This window comes from Hipposideros armiger, unplaced genomic scaffold (assembly GCF_001890085.2).
Source record: "Hipposideros armiger isolate ML-2016 unplaced genomic scaffold, ASM189008v1 scaffold_124, whole genome shotgun sequence".
Classification (NCBI taxonomy): Eukaryota; Metazoa; Chordata; class Mammalia; order Chiroptera; family Hipposideridae; genus Hipposideros; species Hipposideros armiger.
Window position 1 is genome coordinate 2,969,800 of NW_017731474.1, and position 26,303 is coordinate 2,996,102.

The following is a 26,303-nucleotide window of genomic DNA, read 5'->3' on the forward strand; positions in this document are numbered from 1 at the left end:
TGGCCACAAAGAGCAGGTGAAGAGAGAGCTAACTGCATGCCCTGTGGTCTTGGCATAAGGAGATCACTGTGCTTTTCCCACTTCTGGCCCTCCCTGTAATCTCTCGGCCCTCACTCTGGCTTTATGTTGGCCTCATTTCCTTTTATTGACCCAATTCCTACGCCTCTGTTTTCTTCTGGCCCTAATCTATCTATTCTCTGATCTCCTCAACACCAGACTTTGCTTTGTGTTTCATCCCTGACACCTCCATCACTGGCATATATTTGTCTCCCACGCTATTTCTCCGCCATCTGGGTGAAACAAGTTCTAGAAGCCTAATTAACTTGTAAAGGGTGTTCTATTTGGAGGGCAAAGCCTATCTTTCTTTCCCATGACTCGAACCTCCTGACCTCTTCTCATAAGACACTCATGTCCTATTTGCTACCCTGTGCTCGGTTGTCATCATTTTGTGTTGACAGGTTTATTGTTTCCTGGTGACCCTGTCCATCCACAATTACTATGGTATGGAGCAGCCTATTTATTTCAAAGTTAAATGTGTGGAATAAAAATAAAACACAAAGTTCCACATTCTAGGGAGAAAAATCCCAGTTTTTAAAATATAATCTATTCATTCATGTGTATATAAATCCTACTGTAATTCTTTCACTGGCTGAGTGAGTAGGTCTCTTAAATATGTCCAGATAACAGTTAGTGACTCTTAACTATTTAGACTTCCCATCCTCTTAAAATTATACATATAAATAAATAAACACCTAATGCAAATTTTTCATAGAAGCCAAAATTGCTCCCCCCAAAGACATGTTGCAACAATTACCAAACAAATGGCTTTAAAGTATTGACTATAAATGAAGATGATTCAGCCTTTCAAAATATCCTTGCTTTTGACTTACTTGTATATTGAGGAAAATAGTGTGACCAAATCATAATTGGGGAATGAAAATCATGAAAAAGTATTTTGGTATCTAGCCATATGGACTGAGGAAGAGGCCCCCAAGCACTTCCTCCTCGTCACCACCACTGAATGCAGACTAAGCTTGGGTATGATGTTTACCATGTGGATGCCCCGCGGTAAGTGGAAGGTGGGGGCTAAAAAGAATGGCTTCCATCCAATAATCACTAAAGGTGAAATAAGTCAGCATCACATAGCTACCAACTTACACGTAAAGAAATCATTTATCTCTGGTTGTATTCCTGTTATGAATTTAAACAGTAAGGGGCTGTCATTTGCTTTAAAAAGTTGAAAGGCCAGTATAAATATGCAGAAAGAAAAAAAAAAGTATGGCATTGTCCATAGAAGGCCGAGAAGTTTGTTATTTTTTCAGATACAAGTAGTTATTCTTATATGTCCTTTTAGACTGAGGATGGAGCAAATTTTTCTTCATTTACATATTCCTCCTATAAGTCTGTGGGATTCATCATATATTTTGGGAGAATGGACTAGGGATAAGAACATATGTGTTTGTAGAAACATGCTCTTGACAGTTTACCTTTAGATTAATTGACAAGTTTTCAGAGTCCAATTGTCCAGGACTTTATCCTGAGTTTCTTCAGAGAAGTGAAGGGAGGCAAAAGGAACACTTTTCCGGTACTTTGGGATCCTGGGTAAGAAGCTATGCGAGGAGCACAGAGTATCGCTCTCATTTGGCAATCATGATTCTAAGGCATATTGAAGCAGACATCTGAGTGCTCCAAATGACAAGATAATCCAGATAAACTTGACGCGTCTTGCAGCTTTGGAAGTTTCTAAAGCCAAATAGACTGGAAGGATAAAAGACAAACCAAGTTCCTAAGTTAGCTTGTATCCTACGTACACTTAGCGTCTCTGCTTCATATGACTCTCAGCTGCCAGCAACAAATGCTATAGCTAAGCACCTAGAGTCAAGTTTCCTGCATGTGGACCGTTCTATCACATATGTGCTGTGGATTACAAAAATGAGGCTATCTCATGTAACTTGGTTTCTCTTAATTAACATAGTTCTGAGTAATTTGAATATGCTTCTCTACAATATTACTTGTAAAAGCAAATTAGTTCTCCATCATATAAACGATTCAAAATGCATTAAATCAATTCTCTATAAGTAGGTATTTACTATATATATATATATATATATATATATATATATATATATATATATATATATATATATATATATATATTAGAAGACTCCACCACCATATCAACATGGAAACCAATTAGATTTGGCCATTTAAGTTTCCTAGAGCTATTAGGAAAATGAAACCTGTGGAAGATCCAAAGGGATAGGACGAAAAATTCTTGTGAGTATTTTATAGTGAGCCAGAGGAGCTCGGGCTCTACAGGTCATGGCGGAGGTTGGGATGTTTAAGTAATAAACTATGTGAAGTCATTGTTTAAACTCTATCAAATGTACAAAGTGTTACACATTTAAACTGAGAAATGATTATCTTTCAACATAGACCTGTTCATGATTCTTTCCAGCTGAAGACGTTAGTCTGTATTTAATCATTAGCTAAGATTTATACAGTTCTATTTTATTTTGAGTTTATTTTTCTTAGGGCTATGTATGGTGCAGTTTAAAAAGTGAGCAACAGCTTTATAATCAGGTAGAAACACTTAGATTTACTAAGTCTGGTGACTTGTACTGTGCCAGTGTAGCTAAGCAAAAACTACATTTCTCAGAATACCCATTTCTGTTTGGTTTCCAGTTCAAGTTGGCCACTAGAAAAATGTGCACATGATTTGCAATGCCAGAGCAAAGCCAAAGCCATGTTGTTATTTTGGGAAGGTTGGTGCAGCATGCCAGACATGGTGGTAGCTCATGCATGTTGTCACTGCTCTGCCAGCTCATCTTATTGCTGTGGGGTAGCACCCACAGCCATCCTGCCCCAATCTCCCACCAGGCCTACTCCTTCATCTTTGAATCCTGGAGCATGTGTGCACACAGCAACATGATTACAGCACTGTTTTTCCTGCCCATCTTGTAAGGCACCAGGGTTGGAGGCGATTAAAAGCAGATGCAAGTTCTAGTTTGTTCTCATAGGTTCTAGTTCATCCATCTTCTCATCCTCATCCAGATTTCTTCCCAACTGCAACCTGGCTAAGCTACAGTAATTTCATAGACTGCTTCACCAGCTCACGTTATATATAGTACATACAGTCTAACTACTAAAACACATTTCTGTTTGAGACCATTTATAGCAGCTCTACTTCTTCCTCTCTGATCAAATGCTGACTGCTACAATAAGCACACACACACACACACACACTGCACCTGAAAGGAACCTTCAGGAGGATGCACATAGTAGAGTAACGAGGTCTCAGCCACTGAGGGATGGATTGGGTTGGCAATTGAAGGATCCTTTTGCAGGAGGACCTGTGTATTTTAATCTGTGAGATATAGGAGATGTGTGAAAAAAAATGGTGGGACTATTTCAAGAGGCCTAATGGGGAATGAGTCTATGGATCTGGAAACATGGACCCCAATTCCAGACACAAGGACGCTGGGTAGTTTAACATAGAGAGAGCTCTATGTATGTGCCATTAGTGGGCCGAAGTTTACAAAGTTTGAACCCATAGAATACATTGAATATGCATGTAAGATAATTTAGGAATGGATGGGGGACTGGGATAGAAGGTTAAGGGAAAGTATAGTGGACATTGTGTAGTTTTCCTGCCTAGTACACATTCCCTGATCTCCTAAGAATACCAGGGTTCCTAGTGCATGTGGCAATTCCCTGTGAATGTACAAAAGATGCTACCTTCAGGCAGATGCTCCAGACTGAGGCACCTCCCTTGGAGACTGGAGCATATCCTGCCTTTATTGGCTCATTTCACCACTCACAACATCTGCATACTTTCCCCATACTCTTAGTCCATGAAGTTCAGGTAGACTGACTCCAGCCCACCCCAGATATGGGAATGAACATTTGACTAACTCCTGGCTACATTCCCACAGCTGATAATCCCAATGAAAAGGGACCCTTATTTTCTCCTGATAAATAGAATCTTATTGGTCTGACTTTGAGAAACATGCTCACCACTGAACCCATTCCTGTAACCAGCAGTATGGTCTCCTATTTAGGCATTTGTTATGAGCTGAACTGTGTCCTCCCCAAAATTTGTGTGTTGAAATCCTAACCTCCAGTACGTCAGAATGTGACTATGAAGATAAGACCAGTAAAGAGGTAACTATGGTAAATGAGGTCACATGGATGAGCCCCAATTCAATATGACTGGTGTCCTTATAAGAAGAAGAGATAGGGCCGGCCGAGTGGCGCGATGGTTAAGAACTCGCTTGGGATGCCAGAGGGCCCCTGTTCGGATCCCACATATGAGGGCCAGTGACACTGCCCTCCACAGCTAAGATGCTGAACGACAGCTCAACCTGGAGCTGGGCTGCCATGAGTCGCCGGCGACGGCGTAGGCTGCACTCCCTGTGGCAGTGGGTTGCCATGGGCTACTGTATGTAGCCAGCAGCCAGCGTGAGCGGCCAGCAGCCGCAGTGAGCGGCCGTCCAGAAGCCGGCGACTGATCTGCCTCGCCAGAGAAGAGCGCAATGATGGTGCCAACTTGGGCCAGTGAAGCAACATCCTCCACAACTAGATTGAAGAACAAAACGACAGCAACTTGTCTGTTCCCCTTCCCCCAATTCCCCAGCACTGTTCCCATCCCCCCAATTCCCCAATAAAAATCTTTAAAAAAAAAAAAAAGAAGAAGAGATAAAGATAAGGACAGAAACACACACAAAAGGTAGATCATGTGAACACACAGGTAGAAGATGGACATTTGCAAGCCAAGGAGAGAGGCCTCAGAAGAAACCAACCCTGCCGACACCTTGATCTTGGATGTCTAGCCTCCAGAACTGTGAGAAAATAAATTTCTGTTGTTTAAGCTAAGCTACCCAGTCTGTGGTGTTATGACAACCCTAGGAAATAAGTATAGCATTGTTAGTTCTTATGACATGAATCAAATTTTATGCAGGATATCAAACCAGTATCTATTGTCTGTTTAGATATATGTCTATATTTAACAAATGACATAAGCTAGCCCAACAATGAATGAGTATCCTTTTAAACTTAGGCCCCATTCACCATTTAGCAAAAATCAAGCTACATTTATGAAGGGAAGTTTGTTTGAAAGCCATTCATTTAATCTGTTCCATGATATTCTAAAGCTTACCTCTGGACTAAGATCCACCAGTAAGCTAGATCCTCGGAGTGTTGGTTCAGCATTAGATTATGTTTGATAAATTGCTTTTTGTTGAGGTGTCTTCAGCATAGAACAAAGGCTATTCTAGAAGAGCCTCAAGAAGTACATTTGTGTATCTACTGAAAGGTTGCTATTGAAAACATTGCATGGGATTTTTGCTAGAAGGACCCTCAAGAGAAATTTCTGACTAACTTAAATATAAAAAATATCTGCTCTTCTTATGATCAATTAATTCAGATGTTAATTTAGTGTTTATTATTGCAAGGATGACTAGAAAGTTAGGTAATGGTTCTTAAATTTAATGTGCAAAAGAATTACCTGAGGAGCAAATTCTGAAACTCTTCTTCAGAGTGAGTAGGGAAACATGACAGAATATCCAATTTAGTATAAAACTTGATCTGATCAAAACAATTTAAATTATTTTCTTAGCTCAACTCCTATTAGGTAAAATTGCTCTGGTCCTGTCTCCCCTTATTTCTCTTCCTAGGATGGCACCTGGGTATATGAGTGAGCTTAGGTGTCTCTATGATAATGGATGGAAGGGCCCCAGCAGTAATTTTCTGGTTCTTGAGTGTTCATTAGTTCAGACCCTTGTTCTCTTCCAGGCCTCCCACCTAGCCCTCTGACCAGGCCGCCCAGTTCTACCTACTACTGTAGTGTCACTTTGCCTCAGCACAGCAGGCCCCACATCAGTAGCTCTAAACTCAGGTGCCCACATGCCATGGGTCTTGAGAAGGTCAGCAGTGCTAACCCAGGTCATTCTCTGTCTAATCATACGGCCTGCTTTCTTAATTAGGCTGAGTGCCCATATGTTGTCGTGAGGTCCTCTGCACATTCATCTCCTCCTTGAATTCCAAATGGAGAAAAAGGGGCAAGATTTCTTCTTCTTCAAGGTTTCCCCTGATATAACACACATCACCCTCTCTGGGCAAAAATCTGAGGGGGGAGCATCAGGAGACACAGGACTGAATACTTGAAGCTCATTTCTTTCTTCCTCTTCTGCTCCCTATAATTCCCCAAGTCAGAAATGGGGAAACTTTTGTTTTTCTTTACCTACATTTTGATCTCCTTCTAAAATTAATCAAGAGATTTGATGTGAGTGGGTGGAAAAGCGATTTTTTTTCAACACTAAGAAGGACTCAATGGGCGTGGATCCTCCAGGATCGGTTGTTGGTAAACTAAAGGAGGAAATAAAAGTATTTGGGAAACCTTTTCTCTCTTAAACATGCATGGCTGTTAAGCTTATTGACTTTCTGCTAAATCCTATTTCATATGTCAGATGCTGAATATTACATCAGTCTTTATTTTTATTTTTCTTTCCCCAACACATCTCCCCAGGCAGATGGATGCTCTAGGACATGTACTTGGAAATGCAAAACAAATAAAGCATGTTAATAATTTTAAAACTGTCCCCAATATATACTGCTATATTATAAATGATAATAAAAGATAGATATCAGAAAATAAAGAGAAAAAAAAAAAAGAAATGGCCTTGGCAGAGAGGAGGAAAAGCAAATAATAAACTCCAAGTGCTCAAAACTGATTTCTTTAGTCCTGGTTTCAGGGGGCAGTCCTAAAAGCATAGATGCTGAGAAAGAATAGTTGCTATCTGGGCCATATTTTGGGTGCCCCTAATTTGGGACATGGGTACTCCTAATTTGGGGCATCTATTGGTAGACATAAATTACTTTGAAAATTAGATATGGATTGTGCTATGAAGTGGTTGTCTTTGATCTAGTAAGGGAGTCAGCATTGAGTTCAAGTATTTCTAAAACTACTAAGATGATGGCAAGTCATCCAAATGTCCTTTGCTTCAATTTTTTTCTTCATTTTACGAAGTTTGATAAAACCATTCTCTTATCTTTCTTGCTGACATCAAAGGAATGTGGTGGTGAAAAAATGAAGAAGAATGGAAATCTCTTTAGAATAGGTTGAGATATTAAATTTATTACATTATTTATTGTTACACATCAAGAATGGGCAGCTTTCTTGTTCTGTATCCTCAATAATGGAATCTTTGCAAACCAGTGGGCAGTTAAAGACTTTGGAAAAAAGCACATCTTTTTATTTAATTTGACATTTCCTCACTTCTTGTTTTGATTGGGAGTGAGATAAAAGGAGGACTCAGAAATGCACAGTGATTAGAAAGGAAATTAGGAGAGCCCTGGCATGTGATATGATGTGACAGATGATTCTATATGAGAGCCAAGCCTCAGCAGGAAAAAGTAGAGCCCTTTATAGTTAAAGAGTAACAAGGATGATTTCCAAGCAGGGTGACTTTCATGATGAGGCTTTATTAATTAGGCTTGAAGATTTTGAAAACTTTATAATTGTTTATGGGCTCTCTCATTACCCTGGTTTTTCCCCCAAAGAATTCACATTTTAACAATAGGTTGTTACCAGCTTTAAATTTCATCTTGACCATGAATGTAAGACATATTTTTTGTTCTTTTTTTTTTTAGCTGAGCCATCCTGCCACCTGTTGACAGCTCAGCAGCAGCTCAGCTCAGGCCCATGTGGGAATCGAACCGGTGACTGTTGCTCAGAGCTTGCACTCTTGAGTCAGCTCTTAACCAACTGAGCCACTCGGCCAGCCCTTTTTGTTCTTTTTGCCACATGCACTCAGATGCAGCACTCCATCCTCATCTCCATCTTTCGTCTCCCAAATCCTAGTCTTGTTTTTTTTTTTTTGTCTGTTTGTTTGTAGCAATAGGGGCATGATATTACTTTTCTTTCTTTCTTTCTTTCTTTCTTTCTTTCTTTCTTTCTTTCTTTCTTTCTTTCTTTCTTTCTTTCTTTCTTTCTTTCTGTTGTTCTTTCTTTCTGTCGTTCTTTCTTTCTTGTTTTTGGAGAAATACTGTAATAAAAGTAGGCCATGAATATATTCTGGTGGCATGGGTTGTAAATAAGAAATTTTTTTAAAGATGCCTTTCTTGATGAATCCATTAGTATTGTCTTGATTAAAAAAAAATTGATGCCAGGGTGGTGTCTCCTTTTCTCCTGAGCACCTCTGATCCAGTGTACAAATAATGTTTATATTCCAGTTCACAGAAAAAAAAAGGAACGTGAAAATATTTCATTGAAAGATGACAGCTTTAACGAACTTTAAAGGTTAACCTTGGTGCTAGTTAGCATATCTATTCATGTCTCCATCAGTCTATTGAATTACTCAGCTGAACATGCACACAAAAGCAAAACTTGAAAAAAAATACCCAAAAAGCCATCATTAATAATTCATAAATACTGGAGGCTGGTGACTGACAATTTTCCCCCTACTGTGTTGAAGTCTGTTAAGAACTGAATCCTGATAGCTCCTAAGTTACTTTAGAAACTCAGGGAGCAACCCTGTCCAGGAATGCTAATGTTTCTGTAAGTGGTGAGCTGCTGCAACATACTGTGGATTTTCATCCCCTCAAGCACTTGTTCTTGTTCACTTGGATTAGTATAAGGTACGGCTTTCCTGAGATGTTTAACTGACAGTTTTTATATTTGAATTTCACAAGCATCTGCAGACCATAAAGAACTCCAAATTCAGCCATAATCCTCTGTTACAAAGTAAATCGGCAGTTTTGAACAGATTCCAGATACCAATTATAGCATTAATGAGGATATACAATCATGTTGTCTGCTCGGGCAGGATTATAAGTGCTGTTGCTCCTGACAGGGCTGGCTTGCCTCAGAATTTATCATCCTTCTTCTTCCATGTGCATAAAATTGTGCTTATCAAACCTTCCCAATAAATATAGAAGCAATCGACATCATTAGGTATTAACCATTTTCCCGGGGACATAGGGACAAATGCTACCACTGTTGCCTGACAATGAACCGATTTTGAGCTCTTATATAGGAAAAATGAAACTTCAGGCTTGATGTTATTAGACAGGTTTAGTCAAGGGCTCCTGTAGAGGACTGAGGAGAGGCCTTGGCAGGTTCTGCCACTGGTACCGATTATTTTTCTCACCTGTGTTGCTTCAAAAGGGGTTCCACGGCTGTCATATCTCTAGCTCATAGCCGATATTTCTGCCACTTGGCAATGATTAAACTCCCTTTTATGTTTTTCCATTTGAAGTTTTTAATTGAAACACCCACCCTTTGGAAAAATGATGGAGGTATGTGGGTGAGGGGTCATCTCAGATTTGGGAAATGGTTATTTTAAAAGGAAGTTTTCTCTTAGTTCTCACAAGCCAGCTTCTGAGAACTAGGGTGATGTTCCAATGTTAAAAATCCTTACCTGGCTTCCTACATTGCAGTGTTAGAAATCAGGGGTAGTTAGAGAAATAACTCAGTCTCTGCCCTTGTTAGCAACAACCTTGTTTCCATGTCCTTTAAATTGCAGCCATGGTAACATTAACTAAAGCCCTTCCTCATTAAAATCTTAGTCTCATGGATGGTCACTGAAAGATACATTTCAAGATTTGCATGTTGTAGACTAGAAACTCAAAATAATGGATTGATTAGCTTAAATCATTAGTTTTTGTATTAAGCAGTAAATAAAGCCCAAAACATCTACTGAGCATCTTTGCTCGAGGAAGAACTTCATCAGGTACAGTGAATGTGTCAGTCACTTGAAATCAATATTGTCTGAAATCCTGCACTGCCGATTAATAACTGTGTCAGTGTAGACAAACTGCCTACAACTTCTGAGCCTCTGTTTTCTGGTCTGCAAACTGGGGTTAACTGTATTTATCTAATAGGGTTGCAGTGCACATTAAATAAGATAGTGTAGATGAACTATCTAGCAGAATTAACAGTAAATGCTATTATCCTTTTCCTCACATTAGAATCAGAATAACTTTTTCAAAAGGTATTGTGTGTGTGACTGTGTGTGTGTGTGTGTGTGTGTATTCCTTTTCCATAATCCTCTGAGATAAAAGAAACATTGCTAATTTCTATTTTGCAGCAAACATTGATCATTTCTATTTTGCAGATTAAAAAATCCAGGCACAATCGTTATATGACTTGGCCAAGTTTAGATCTAATTCAGAACTGAAGCTTTGATTTTTTTTCTTTATACTATTTCCATGAATATACTCGGGGTGCCAAAAAAATGTATACACATGACTTGTATTCATCTTCTGTTATCAGTATATGCTGAGTATTACAATTTTAATACAAATTTTTCCTTTCTTAAAATGTGTATACATTTTTTTGGCACCCTCTGTATATATACTGACTCTTTATACCACCTTATAAGGAATTCTGAACCAAATAACAAATACCTTACTCCTAATTATTTCATTCAAAAGTTGTCATTATGCTGAAGGTTATAGGTTAATTTAACAGGAAGGAGAAAAATATTTCAAAGATTACTGATATGATATTTAGTGATTTATACTTTTTAATAGAAAAAAATTTAATTATTATAATCACTAATTATTTTGGGCTTACTAAGTTTCAGGAATTGTGTTAAATGCTATACAAATATTACTTTTTATTTCTTGCAGCAATATTATGCTATTGAAGCTATTAGTATCTCCATTTTACAGTTGAGGAAGGGACAGAAAGTTTCTCAATAGCACAAAAATCACTCATATAGTGGGCGGTGAAGCTGCTTTTCAAACCCAAGAGTTGAAACTAGGATTCACATTACTTCGTATATAAACTTTGTTGCCCAGTTATTTGTATGAAATAGAAAATTAATTATGATGAAAGAGAGAATAGTATCTCAAAGTACTCATGATTTATACTTTCCTTGAGGTTTGACTTCAAAGTTTATTAAGAGAAAGAAAGAATTTCAAAGAATTCAATTAATGCTCATTCTAGTTTACACAAAATTCATTTTTATCATTTGCTATTAATTTTTATTTAATAAATAAAAACAATACAAAATTGAATGGCATGGTCAAGTGCAATGGTATAGATGATCTACCTTTTGTATTTGATACTCTATTTACTTTATATAAAAGAAAATATTAGGGGCCGGCCGAGTGGCGCAATGGTTAAGAACTGGCTTGGGACGCCAGAGGGCCCCGGTTCGGATCCCACATATGAGGGCCAGTGACACAGCTAAGATGCTGAACAACAGCTCAACCTGGAGCTGGGCTGCTGTGAGTCGCTGGTGGCGACGGCGTGGGCTGCAGCCCCTGCTGTAGTGGGTTGCCATGGGCTACCGTGTGTAGCCAGCAGCTAGCGTGAGTGGCCAGTAGCCACAGTGAGCGGCCGTCCAGAAGCCGGTGACTGAGCTGCCTCGCCTGGGAAGAGCACAATGATGGTGCCAACATGGGCCAGTGAAGCAACATCCTCCACAACTAGACTGAAGAACAACAGGACAGCAACTTGTCTGTTCCCCTTCCCCAATTCCCCAACACTGTTCCCATCCCCCCAACTCCCCAATAAAAATAAAAAAAAAATCTTAAAAAAAAAAAGAAAATATTAATTATAATTTTCTTTCCAAATCCCAATTTAATTAATATGGATTTGGTTATAGCATTTCTTCACTAACCTATATAGAATTATGTCTTTTATTAGAAACCCTGACAACACCTTTTTCTTGAATTTTCTGGTCAATCTCTGTGACCTAAAAGACCCATAGGACAAATGGTTCAATTATTATTTCTCAGCTTGATCATATTTCAGAAAAACTTAACTTGAAATCCAGAATTCTCTTCTGCCCAATACATTTAAAAAAATCTATTTGCTTTTTTTCCCCCTTGAGAATTTCAGGCAGCTTGTAACACAGCAAACCAAAATGAAAGTGACAAAAAAGAAATAAAATACCAGGATAAAATAAAAAGAAGAGTATAATTATACACATCATAAGGCTAGAACCTTGTTGCCATAGCTAGCTTGAGTATTTGGCTCTAAGCCATCATACATTTCCTTGAGGGCAGTAAGTGATGTAATAAACACTGGCCTCAATCACATTTTTATAACTTATAAAACATTAAATTTCATATAGCTTGACTATATGGTGACATTTGATAAAAGCTGAAGGTAAACATTACTCTCTTAGGGATAACCCTAAAGTGTACCAAATATGTAACTTTCTGGTAATTCAGGTCACTTCAGGAATATAAGCACCTAGAGAAGTTAATGGATTCTATAAATTTTTAAAAATGTTTTCTCTATATTGCAGTTGTTTTGCAAAACTCTCATTAACTTTCTCAAATTTATAGCAATTTAAATTTAAATCAATGTATATAAAAAATACAAAGCAACATAAACATTTAGTAATCTTTCTTTCTACTTTCCTCGTCTTTTCTCTCCCATAACAGGTGTTAATAACTGGTGTGAATTAGTCTATTCCACTGTAGAGAATACTAAAAATGCTAGATACAATGCTTTAAAATATCCTTTGGAAAAGAGATGGGCTACTGAGCTGGGGTTAAGGTAGGTGGTATAACTAGAATTCAAAGTCAGTGAGAAGGAAGGGAGGTAAGAGAGAACTGGAGATGGTTTTTTGCCTTGAGGACGCCTGAGCTCTGTAAGTTAGACCCTAGGTTTTAAAGATCCACACATGGGGAGTGGGAGACGAAGCTGATGACCCAGGTAGAATGAATGGGACTGAAGAACAACAGTTTCCCCATAACGCTAAAGACAGCACTCTCATTGGTACCTTGAAAAAACATACAGTTGGCCCTCCATGTCCACAAGTTCTGCATCTATGTCTTCAACCAACAGAGGATGAAAATATTTGAAAAAAAGTTAAGTTGTTTCTTTTTTTTTTTTTTTTTTTTTAGATTTTTTATTGGGGAATCGGGGGAAGGGGAACAGACAAGTTGCTGTCGTTTTGTTCTTCAGTCTAGTTGTGGAGGATGTTGCTTCACTGGCCCAAGTTGGCACCATCATTGCGCTCTTCCCGGGTGAGGCAGATCAGTCGCCGGCTTCTGGACGGCCGCTCACGGCAGCAGCTGGCCCCTCACGCTGGCTGCTGGCTACACACGGTAGCCCATGGCAGCCCACTGCAGCAGGGGCTGCAGCCTACGCCGTTGCCAGCGACTCACAGCAGCCCAGCTCCAGGTTGAGCTGTTGTTCAGCATCTTAGCTGTGGAGGGCAGTGTCACTGGCCCTCATATGTGGGATCCGAAATGGGGCCCTCTGGTATCCCAAGCCAGTTCTTAACCAGCACGCCACTCGGCCGGCCCAAGTTATTTCTGACATTTACTATGCGGTTAGGCCTATGATGCTTGGCATCTGTACTGAACATGTACAGACATTTTCCCATCATTACTCCCTAAACAATACAGCATAACAGCTATTTGCATAGCATTTACATTGTATTAGGTATTATAAGTAACCTAGGGATGATTTAAAGTACACGGGAAGATGTATATAAGTTATATGCAAATACTTGTATTTTTTTATGTAAGGGACTTGAGCATCTGTGGGAGGTCCTGGGGCCAATCTCCCATGGATACTAAAGGACTACTATTAATATCTGTCCTTCATAAGGATTCTTGCCTGTTTTGTCTTTGGCAAGAACATTTAGAAAGAACAATAAAGTCTTCCCAGAGAATTTGAAAAAAAAAAAAAGGCACAATCACCCATATGGCTATAAAAACTCATCAGTTAGAGAAATTTCAGGTTGTTAGTGCTGCAGTTAAATTTTCATGTCTATGCCAGAAAACAAATAAACAAGAATTCTATCTGGAGGGATGCATAAGCCATCAACTCAAGCAGAAGAGGCACAGAGCTTCTGACAGTTTCATGGTGCTCAGAAGACAAGAATTAGAATTCATACCTCTCTAAAATAAGGAACTCTGACAAATGTTGCAGGCTTTAGGTTGAGTCTCCTGAAGGGCTAAACCTTTGGAATAAGGATAAACTGAAAATAGACTAGATCTTCCAAAAACAGACCTCAAATCTCAAATCATCTTAATCCCTCATTGGATAAAAATGATCAGACCCTAATCCAACTGCCTGCCTGAAAAAAAAAAAAAAGAAAGAAAGAAAAGGAAAAAAAAAAGTAAATTATCTCTGAAGGAAGAAAATAGCATTACAGACTTTTATTTTTTTATACATTATGCCTAGCATTCAAAAAAGGTTACCTGATATGCCAGGAAACTAACTTGCTGAAATCAAAGAGGAAAAATACAAAAGTTACAAACCCATAGGAGATCCAAGTACTGATATTAATATCTTTAGAAGTAGGTGGATGGAGAATTTCACTAGAGAATTAGAACCTATAAAAAATAATGCAGAGGGAATTCTATAACTAAAAAATTTATGAACTGAAATTAAGAACTCAATAGATTGATTTAACAGTAGATTAGACAAAGCAGAAGAGAGAATTAGTGTAATCATTAAAAGAATCATAAAAGGAGGCATGACTGAAAGCTAACAAAGGGGAAAAATTGAATAGTAAAAGCTACTTGATAAATCCAAAAGAAAGCAAGAAGAAGAGAAAGCAAAATGAAGAACAAGTTGGACAAATAGGAAACAAAGAAGTGAGATTTAAGCAGAACTATTTCAGTAATTACCTTTAATGGAAACGGAGCAAATACTCCAATTAAAAGGCCATAACAGTTAGACTGGATCAAAAACAAATTAAAATATGTTTATAAGATAAATGACTTTAATATATAACACAGAAAGGATGAAAGTGAAGTAAAAAAAAAGCGTACTGTGCAGAAACTAACCAGAGGAAGGTGGTGGGTTGTACTACTACTAATATTAACACATCTAATAACGGGTAAAGTATATTTTAAAGAATAAGTATTACTAGAAAAAAAGAAGACCATTATCATAGTGATAAAAAATCAATCCACCAGTAAAGTTATAATTCCAATTTTGTATGCATAAAATAACAACACCTGAAAATGTATGAGGCAAAACTGACAGAACTAGAATGAAAAACAGACAAGTCCACTATCATATTAAAGGATTTTAACTGACACAATATGGACACAAATATTCAATAAGAATAGAGATGACAAAAACATGATTTTCTAATTTGACCTAATTAGCAAACATAACACTGTACTTCAAAATACACATTCTTTTTAGATGAACGTGGAACATCATCCAAAATTGGGTACATTCTGGATCATGAAGCAAGTCTCAACAAACATCAAAGGATTAAAATTATTAATATTTCTCTGACAACAATAGAATTCTGATAAAAATTAATAATATACAGGTATTTTGAAAATCCCCAAATATTTGGCAATTAAGCAATTACTTTTTGAAAAAACCCAAAGGTCAAAAAAGTTATTACAATGAAAATTAGAAAATATTTTGAACCGATTGTTAATAAAATAATCACATATTTGAATTAATTGTTAATGAAAGCATCACATATTGAAACTTGAGGAATACAGTTATAGCCATACTTTGAAGGGAAATTATAGCTTTCAATACATGTATTAGAAAAGAAGAGATGCTGAAAGTCAGTGATTGGAGTCTCTGTATGAAGATGTTTGAATATAAATAGCAAATTAAAACCAACAATAGCAAAAAGGAGGAAATAAAAATATAAAAGGGAAAATTAATAAAATAAACTACACATATATAATAGAAAATATTAATGAAATAAAATTTGGCTCTTTAAAAATACCCACAATAATTATAATCCTGTGGCAAGACTGATAAAGAAAAAAAAGAGAGAAACACAAATTAGCAATATTAGGAGTAAAAAAGGGGACATCACTACAGTTCATATAGTCATTAAAAATTCATAGCAGGGTATTGTGAAAAAGTTTATCCCAATATGTGTACAAATTCAGGTTAAATAGAAAAATTTGTAGAAAACCACAACTTACCAAAACTGATTTAAGAAGTTTTATTTTAAGGAAACTAAATCCACAATTAAGTACTTTTCACAAATAAATCTCTATGCCTATATGGCTTCACTTCCAAAATTTTTCAAATATTTAAGAAAGAAATAACATCAATTTTAGACAAACTTTTCCAAAGATTGGAAAAGAGGAAACACTTCCTTCCACTTGTTCATGTGGCCAACATATAATGCTGATATATAAATGGACAAAGACAATAAAATATACCGAAATTATAAGACAATATTTTGAACATAGATGCAACAACCCTAAGCAAAAATATTTAAATAGTAAATCTAGTGTAATGGAAAGGCTAATACATCACAACCAAGTTGTTTATTCCAAAATACAAGATTAATTTTATAGTTGAAAATAAGTGAAATTAAATTAATTAACCAACTAATGTAGAAAATCATATAGTTATCTTAATACAGGCAGAAAAAAGCATTCAATACAATTTTTAAAAATGATTCAAGATAGGAATATTTAATAGCAACTAGCAAACAAATAATAAAGAAAAACATTCTCAGCCTGATAAAGAATATTGCTATAGATTGAATGCTTGTGTGCCCCTCAAAGTTCATATTTTGAAACCTTAATGCTCAATGTATTTGTAAATGAGGCCTTTTGGAAGTGATTGATGTCTTCACAAACAAGGCCCAAAAGAGTTCCCATTGCCCCACCCACCATGTGCAGACACAGCAAGTAGCTGGCAGTATGTAACCTATAACAGGGCCTTCTTCAAACCCTGACCATGCTGGCACTCTGAACTTGGACTTGCAGCTTCCAGAAAACATAAGAAATGAATTTCTGTTTTTCATGAGCTACTCAGTCTGTGGTATTTTGTTGTAGCAGTCCAAATGAACTAAGACAAGTATTCTACAAAACACCTATAGGCAACATCATACTTAATGGTAACATGTTGAAAGCTTTCCATCTTAAATCAGGAACAACACAGGGTCCTAGCTTCTGAAAGTAGGCAAGGAAAAGAGAATATGTAAGGATTGAAAATGCTGAAATAAAATTTTTATTGTTTACTGATGACATGAATGTGAACATAGAAAATCCAAAATAATAAAAAAAAATTAAAAAGTGAATTTAGTGAAATACTGGATAAAATGTCAATATACAAATATCAATTTGTTTTTCTATACATTAGCAAAAAAATTAGAAAACAAAATCTAAAATACATGTAGTTACAGCAGCATCAAATACCATGAGAATAAATCTAATGGAAGATGTGAGAATCCTCTACACTGAAAAATGAAATATATTCTAATCTATTAAAAGATGTGAAATAAAACCATGACAATGGAAGGATAAAGCATGTTCACATATTGGAAAGCTCATTATTAAACAGATGTTAGTCCTTCCCGTATGGATTTATATTCAATGCAATTCCAGATTTGTTTGTTTATCTGTTATCAATCATCATCATTGTCATCCTTCTCTCTCTCTCTGTCTGTCTGTCTCTCTCTCTCTCTCTCTCTCTCTCTCTCTCTGTCTCTTTTCCTCCCTTCCTACCTCTTTTATCTATTATGGAAAGTGGCATGCTGATCTAAAGTGTATATGAAAGTGCAAAGGAGCAAAAATAGCTAAGATGATCTTGAAGAAGAGAAAGTTACAGAACTACACTACCAGATATCAAGTTTTATCCTAAGCTGTTATAATTAAGATAGTGTGACATTGATATAAGAAAAGATTTATCAATGGAACAGAAAAGAGTCCAAGAAGTGACGCACCTATTGGGTCGTCGGGAAAGTCATGATGTATTTTTCTATGTTTTTCAATGCAAAAATGCATCTTGACTTTCCCAACAACCCAATATATCAGGTTACTTGATTAATGGTACAGATTATTATACTGCAGTACTGTGGAGACATAATGGTCTTTTCAATAAATGGTGCTGAGTCAATCAGATATATGTATTTAGAAAAAAAAATATTACCCCTGCCCTATGCCATAGACAGAAAACAATTCTAGATACAATGAGAGGTCTAAATAGGAAAAACCAATAAAAGTTCTAGAAAATAATATGAGAATTGTAGATACTGGATCTTCTCAGTGGCATCTAGAACCTACCAAAGATATGCAACACCTTCTAGAGACTGTCCAAAGTGGGGGTGAGGGATGGGGAGAGAGATACTACCTGGCTTCTCCACTAGCCCACCATTAATTTTCTACCAGAGCATATCTTGCCGTACCTAGGTAAATGTCAGATGTCAAGGAAGCTTGGAAATAAAGCAGAGCATGGCAGGGAAGAGAAATTATCTGAGAGCAAACAAACAAAAAAAAACCTGAAAGCAAAAGAAACAAATAACTGCCTGACATAGTCGTCAAGTTCAAAAGACAAGTGTTGAGTCCAGAAATAGGAGACAAAGCCCAAGTCACAAAATGGGAAGATATAGAAATGAGGCAGGCAGCAGGGGACAGAAATAATCTGTGAGATAAGAAAGTCCATGCCAATTACACCAAATGGAGTAATAGCATCAGATGGCCCATTTTATTCAGGTTCAGCTGTATGTTTCATACCTAGACTGATTGGTACATGAATTCCATCTTGGGATTCATAGGGGCTTCTCTCCACTGAGAGCTCTCTTGCCTACTGGGCCTCTTGATTTGGATTGGTTAGAGTGAACAAATACTAAGAGGAAATAATAGTTAATGATTTCTTAAAATGCCAGCCTTCTTTATTCTTGTTTGGATGAATGTATTCCACTAGGATGAATAAAAAAGCTCATGGATGGAATAGGATAATTATTAAAAACAGGCTTATTTTATTTAACCCTCCTATTATTTATTATGTACTTTTATTCAATCTTTTAAAATTTTTGCTTGATTTTATTTTTTAGAAAGGCTCCTAGTGAAAAATTTTAAAGCCATATATGTATATGTATAACATCTATATATGTATGCATGTGCATACATACATATCCCTTAAAGGGTAACAAGAAGTTGAACAGTTAGTGTTGACAATGAATTGACTATTCCTTCACTCTTGTTCAGCTTTTAAATTGTTAGTAAGAACTGAAGGGAAAGAAAAAACCCAACGAACTTCGAACTGGTTCCAAGAATGGCTTTTCTTTTTAGCCAGTGTTACATTTTTCACAGGATGGGGGAAAAAGCTTTAGTGGTTGCATGCTGTTCACGGGTAATACTTTTTTAGTAATGCAAGAGTTTAGTTGGCTGGGTAACTTGATTACTCTGGAGGGCCTGCTATTAGCAGAATGGGAAGGAATCAAAGAAAAAAATAATTTACATTAAGGCCACATACATGCCATACAATGCAATTACTTCAGGTTTTACATCCAAGAAGCTACTATAATTTTCCCCCCATATTCTTTTAGTACTGTGGTACTGTGGTAATGGGCTTTATAAGAGGGAAGAAATGGATGCTAGCTGGCCCAGAAAAGCCCAAGAGACTGTTTTGTGAATGAAAAAGTCCTGATGCTTGGAATAAGTCCGTGTGGATTTTTCTTTATAGCTCTTTCCAATGAATTGCGGTTATCTATGGGTAATCAATTCACTTCTTTATACCTTAGTTTTCACATGGAAATGATCATTACAGTTTTTATTATGGAAATGTTATACGCATAAAGGAGACAATCTATATGAAATGCTTTTGTATACCTGAGAGAAAAATGCAGTGTCCTTCAAAATCATTACCTGGAATCTCACTAAGCATTATTCGCTTATCAGTAGAAATTATTATGAGAAAAGACTATCTTGGAGTTGATATTAGTCAGGACAGTTTAGGTTATATTGTAAGTAATAAATTAGTCTCCACATCTCACTGGTTTAACAGAAAAATGATTTAATTTTCATTCATTCAATATATCCTACACTGATATCTTGTGTGTGTCTGCAGTGGAAAAGCTATGCTCTAGTCACTTAGATCCAGGCAGAAAGAGCCTCACCATCTTGTGTTGCTGCCACCTCAAAAACATGGTTTCCAGGGTCTCTGTGTGAGAGAACTAGAAAGCACTCATGCCTGCTCTTACATGCCCTGACCAGAAGTGGCACAAGTCATTGTCACTCAAGAACCAGTCGTGTAACTCCATCTACCTGACATAGACCTGGAAAGTGTAGTCCCATGTGTCTAAGAAGAAGCAGAAAACCACAGATGGGTGAACACTGCCCTCTTAACCATAGGCCACTAGAAGTCAGTGATTAAAATATGCTCAGGAGCTTATCACAGGGGAACCATTTACAAGTTAAGTGAACCTTTATCACTTATCTCATGTACATCATCACAGTAGTGTGTTAGTATTTCATTCTTGTTTTGGTGGATGGCCAGCAAAGATTCCTAGGCTTTAAAATGAGGCATCAGCATAGACACAAATTCTAACCTTATGTATCAGACTCTGAGATGCTCTCCGAATGTGTGTGTGTGTGTGTGTGTGTGTGTGTGTGTGTGTGTGTGTGTGTGTGTGTATATATATATATATATATATATATATATATATGTCAAACTGTGATCCTCTGATTCCATCAGTAAATTCTTAAATAGCTCATTTTCCCTTTAGGAGCCTGCTGTTGTGTTCTGGCTAGAGAGAACAGAACCAGGGCCAAATAAGAGCTTGAAATCCAAGATAGAGACATCTGGTCTGAGTTTGCTGAGCCACTTATTGAATCCTACAGTACTCTAGGCACATGTGGTTCAGAAACTATATTTTATAGAAAAGTAAAAGAGATAATTTATATAAAAGTGCCTAGCACAGTTCCTGGCTTGTGTATAGCAGGTATTCACAATTGCACCTTTACAATGGAAGTAAAAATCATATTGATGTCTACTCCATAGGTTAATATATATAGTAGGATTCTCAGGTAACGATACCTTTCCTAGTCTTGTACTTCTTATCAGTTTCACAATGATGAAGCTATTAGAACTTTTACTCAAAGGCAGGACTTTGTGTTATAAGCCATGCATTGGAGGTACAGCAGTGAATAATACAAAGTTCCCACTTGTGCTCTTATGGTGGAGGGGTGGGGCGGCAACTGGGACAGAGATCAAACAAATAGATGAATGAGGCAAACATCAACGGAATGTGCTAAGGACAGAATTAAAGAGGTGATGCAGAGAATGAATGACTAGGGGGTTAATTCAGATAGGTGGTTTTAGCAGCCTCGTTTCTCGTCAGAAAAACAGAGGCAACACAAGCGTTGCAGGAATAAGGAATTACGTGAATGTGGGAGGAGCTGGAGGGTGACGGTCTGGAAAGCTTTAGCTCTGAAATCAGAAAAGCAGTCACTGGCTTTCACCTGAACAGATGGAGCTCAGATCAAAGTTCAAGAAGCAGCGCAAGACTAGTTCTCAGAGTGGGATTGTGAAGTAGTTCTGTGACTATCTCCTGGCATGCCTCTCACACCTCCCAAGAATAATTACTTCTGCTTTCCAAATCTTGCTCATATTCTTCTCCTTGGCAAACCCTAGTGCAGAAGCATAGAGAAAGGGGGATTCTGGGAAACACAGTTCTTAGCCTTAGGTGGGAGTAGTGGTTTGGTACTGAGCTGACAACGGACAATTTAGCACCAATGATAAGGGTGACATTGAAGCTGGGATCTGAATGACATGAAGGAGTCAGTTTCTGGATCGTCAGGAAAAATATTCCAGGCAGAGGGAAGAGGCAGCACAAAGGTACTTGCAGCTGGAAAGAACTTCTTGTGTTCTTTAGAAACATCCAGGAGATGAGTGAGCAAGAAGAAGAGTGGAAGGAGAAGGAATGGGGAGGAAGGTAGGGATGAATCACGTGGGGCCTTATGGGCTACAGTGGGCCTGTTAGGTCTCTGTGACTGACTGGCTTGTGCCTGGGTCTTGTGGATGGAGTGCTTGTGGGTGGAAAGCTGAAGGAGCTGCTTAGAAAGAAGGACTCAGATAAACCTAGGGACCAAAGCTTCCCTGCTTTAGTGCCCAGCAGTGGAGACAGACACAGAGCAGGAAGATAGGCATTCACCACAGAGTGGCCAGAACACACCAGGTTCGGTTACGTAGAGTGTGGAGGGAATACAGTGCTGCACTGGAGCCTGGAAAAAAACCCAGACATTTGGGGCCATCCAGAGACAATTACTTTGGGAGGGACATTAACATTTTTACAGTGGGAAAGAGCCACAGTGTCAGAAGGGAGGTGCTCTCTAGTAGCTTTGAGTTGTCACCTGACAGACTCAGAAATAAATTTGAGAACCCCCATACAGAAATGATGGGATGAAAAATAGAACAAAATTTTGAGAAGAAAGATGAAGGTCCAGTGAATGTAGGTCATTAAATGCTAGGGTGACCCACTGTCCTCAGAACCTGAGTAAAAACCATGGGGAACCTCAAGTTAAATTGACTAGATCCTTGTTTGAATATCTTCAGAGAGTTAAGGGATACTAATTTCCCTTTGGAAATTCATATAGTGATTTCCTTCATATCAGATGCACTTGCTTTATTGAAACAACTGGGTTGCTTGGAATTTTATGAGTTACACTTTCAAACCCAAAAGCTATAGTTTAGATAGTTCAGTTCTCCTAACAGAAGTGCTGTCCAGAGTTAATCAAAGGCAGGTTGGCCTATGCCCTGTAGTGACATTTCTGGGATAACAAGATGGGTCCAGTGCCCCCTAAATACCTCTCCTTCCCATTGTCTGAAATAACAAGATGGAGAGGCAGCTGGCCTATTATTATGGCAGAAGCACTGCTGCCCACAGTGATAGCAACTCATTAATGTTCCCTGTATTAGCTTCCTTATCTTTTCTGTCTCACTTTTGCAGTATCCTACTGGGGCTCCCTGAGATCATCTCCAAAATAAACCAGTTGCACACAAACCTTAGTCTCACGGTCCCTTTTGGGGAGAGTACAACAAAAGAATTTAGCAATTGCACCTAAATGTACTGAGGCTGTGCTTGGTGCCACATACTACATAACTCTCATTTAATTGCAAAAACAATGCTACGTGGTGTTTTATAATTATTATCTCCACTTTATACATGAGTTCAATGAGGCACAGAGCAGTCAAGTAACTTGCTTGCAGTCGCCTATCTGGTAAATGGTAGAGTCTAGCATGCATGGAACCCTCACTTCATTGCCATCCTTCTTTTACCAATTTCTGATACATTTTGTTCTTTTGGCATCCCAAAAGAAAAATATTTAATCTTTCTGTCATGCTACTTTCTAAAAATTGCTTCCCCCACATACTTCCTTCCTCATTATACTATATAATAATATGGTGCCATTTTTATAAAATTCCCCTGATCTGAGAACTTCTGTAGAAGCATATATTACTACTGATGGTAATAACAGGCCACTGGCCTCACCAACATCTCAATGTGCCTCACATTTACCAAAGAATGACTTGATTGATGTATTTCCCCCCAAAGCCCTCGAGACTTGTCTGCCTCTGCCTGAGAGGCGGAGGCCTTGCGTCCACGGCTTTCTCTCTGGGCAGTGATGACTGTGAGGCGGGGAATATGTGTGATGCATTTAGGTTGCAATGTCTCTGGGTCTTTATAGTGATCCCTATTTTTGCTTTTTTTGGTGCAATACCCCAATAGACTACTTTTCTTCACCATCCAATTTGATTTTTTTCTCTCAGCTCCTAGGGCAACATTGATATGTCTCTCTGTGGAGGCAGTGATACCAGTCTGTCCAGGCATGGAAGCTAGAGGGCTAGCGGGTTGAATCTATGTTTATATGGCTATGTATGGATGTGTGACTGTCTCTCTCTCTCTCTCTCTCTCTCTCTCTCTCTCTCTCTCTCTCTCTCTCTCTCTCTCTCCTTGTGTGTGTGACTCAAACGTTATTTTGGAGTTTGATTGCAATAGAAGTGCTCTTAAAGAAGCTTGAAACATAAATATACATTTTTATAGAGATTCGGGCCATAGAGACAAGCTCCATGATTTAGCTCTCCTCTACAGAAATACACTGCTCACTTCTGCTTCCCTCTCTCTTCCTGTTTGGATTTCCTCCCTTTGTACCTGCTGCCTTTTCTGCTCACTCACCTGTCAGTCCATGACAGTGACCTCAGAGCCCATGTTTTTATGACCTTTCAGCTCAGCTTCCTATAAGTAGATAAAGTGGTTTCTGGGTTCTGTTTGCCAATTCCAGGGGGATAGGATTGGCACTATGATTTTTCCAACTGGAACCAAGAGACCCACAGGTGTTGCCAGTCAGAAGACTCTCTCAGTGGCAGCAAAACTGACCTCCGTGTTGGCTAAAAAGTTTTTATTTTATAATGCTTCTATATTATATGCTAACAAATTCACCAAATTGTGCTATAAACATGATCTCATTTAATCCTGAAAATTACCCTGAGATGCAGGTGTTATTATTCCCATTTCCCAGACAGAGAGCCTGAGGGCCTGTGGCTTTTCGAAGGAGAGAGGGCTAGCACTGGATTTTGTAATGGAGTTCAGGCCTGGTCCCTTTCCTTCTGGGCAAAGCTGAGTGCAAGGACTAGTTCGGAAAGCATTTAAAATGCAAGAAGCATACCTGACAGATGTCACTACTCTCCCATGAAGACAGGAGTGAAGTGCATGACACACATTTTAATTTTTTTGCTAGATCAGGTCAGTCCAGCCCACCGGAGGTGAAGCCTGCCTGCTGATACATAACGATGTTTCAAGATGATGAGCAAGAAAGCCCTGTCCATTCCAGGGCAGAGTTCCCTGGAGACAAGGCTCAAAGTGCAATGCAGAAAGAATAAGTGAGTCATGAAGGCTTCAGAGTGAAGATGAGTACTAGAGCCCAGCATTTACAGTGAAGGGCAGCAGAGTGGGCCAGTGAGAACTCAGGTGGCATTAGAGAAATGATTACCTGTGGCCTTAAATAAGACTCTAAGGAGCCAGAGCAGCCCTTCCACAGGGATTTGTGCAAATTCTCCTAATTCGAAGGGACCTGCCTGTGGAATTTGTTCATTCACTCATAGATATCGGTTGCTTCGTGATTGGAGACAATCCCTGAGGTCCTGGACACATTGCTTAAATGGGTGATGTTTCTTTTTTTATTTTCTCCACCCCCACCCCCCAAGTTTTATTGAGATAAAATTGAAATGTGTGATGTTTCCTATTCCATTTTTAGCTTTGGTATTCACTGTCTCCTCCCCTCTTTTTCCTTCCTCCAGTCCGCCTTACTCAGGCGCCACTTGTGTATACTCTAGAGTTATGTTTTGTTATTACTAACTCCAATGTATTTATGATACTTTGTGTACTTGCAACATACTTAGTCACATTCCCAGGACACTAGAGAAGAAGCATTAGAGGAAAAGTTCTAGTGTGGAAAATCCATTAATTCACACAAAGTGTTCATTGCTGACAATGGCTTTACCTGCTGGCCAGCCAAGGTCTTTGCAAATTCCCAGGTTTCCTCACAACTAAGTGTCTTAACCCAAGTAAATAATGCTTTGATGGAGGACAGCCCCGGCTGTCATTGCCAGAACTCGTGCATTACCAGTTTTGACATGAGGGAGGTGGACTTCTGGCTTAAGTAGCTTCAGGCTCAATAAAAACCAAATGAAAAAGAGAAAGTTCCCTGCAAAGCATAGCAAGCAACATGCAGGAAAACATCAATGGAGTTGGATGGGGGAACTAAGTTTTTGAGCATCCACAATGAGCCAAGAACTCTATAGCTCAATTCCCTGTACACATTCCCTATTCTTATTTTTATATATCTTTCCCCCCTCCTTACTAAAGATATACATGTGCAAGGGAAAATGTGGATCTGAGGATATTCAATATGCCTGGAGTTTCTGGAAGATTGAAGATTTCAAGATTTCTCTCTTGAGGTGAAAAGTAAAGACAGGTAGCAAAACTTCCTTATCATATTTGCAATTACGTATTTTTGTTAAACAAAGCCCTGGATTAAGATTAACAATGACAACAACATAGTTAATACACATAGAACTAGCCCTGTTCTGGGTCCTTTACTCATAGAAGCTCATTTAACCCTCACAGCACCCCTGTGAACTACATATTATTATCATTTTACAAACAAGAGCATTGAAATAGAAAGGATAAATGCCAGGCTGTACTGCTAGTAAGTAGGTTAACCAGGATTCACCCATAGGTGGTTAAGACCTCAGAATCGACATTCTTATCTGCTAGTTAAGCAAGTAATACGCACATCTGAAGCAAGTAATATGCACATTGTGAAAAGAGAGCTGTATAGTATACAGAGTGGAAAGATGCTAAGAGGTCACTTCAACAGACTTCAATCATAGTCAAAGTTTTGTGAGTCAGTAGCTATGTGACGTTGGATGCTTCCTGTTCTGAGCCTTGATCTCCTTGTTTATCAACTGAACACAAAAGTGTTAGTAATTTTCTGTATTCTTGGCATTTATGGTCTAATTATTTTTGGACTCAATTCTTACTATACCTTTGGAAGTACATTAGGGATTCTGAATAGTGTACCCTATATCACAGGGTAAA